Below are 594 nucleotides of genomic sequence, written 5' to 3' on the forward strand. Positions count from 1 at the left end.
AATAAGAGGAAGATTTTGGAACGCCATAAGCATGCACACATTTACCAGCATATTGTTTATATATAGTGCACATGTTCCACAGGCAGACACTGCTGTGAGTTGTAGGAAGGTTAGTTTTGTGAGTTCATCAGTTGTTGCTTTCCTGGCAGGATTGTCCTTTATAGTACGATTTCATACTTTAGAAAAGGTATATTGACACACAATTAATAACGACTGTTTGACTCAACAATTAATCAATAACTGGAGGGATTTGTCTTAAATTGCATATGTAGACTCCCGTTTGATGTACGTTATGACTGATCATACAAACAAAAATGCCTAGAGGCAGCCATGTAGAGTAATGAAGAGGTCTTCCTCTAATTAAACCTGTAGGATGAGCTGCATACAGTTGGCAACTATGGTAGGATGAATGTCAACTGGACAACTGTGCATTCAAAAAAAAGCCTAGATATATTTGTCTTTGTACAGTTGACATTCATCCACCCATAATTGCCAACAGAAATAATGAAAACTATTAAGTTAAGCAAAATTAGGCACGTAGAAAATCAAAGGTAATTATATGCAAATAAAACAGAAAGAAAATCTAAACAAATC

The sequence above is a fragment of the Argopecten irradians genome, chromosome 1 (assembly GCF_041381155.1).
Source record: "Argopecten irradians isolate NY chromosome 1, Ai_NY, whole genome shotgun sequence".
Classification (NCBI taxonomy): domain Eukaryota; kingdom Metazoa; phylum Mollusca; class Bivalvia; order Pectinida; family Pectinidae; genus Argopecten; species Argopecten irradians.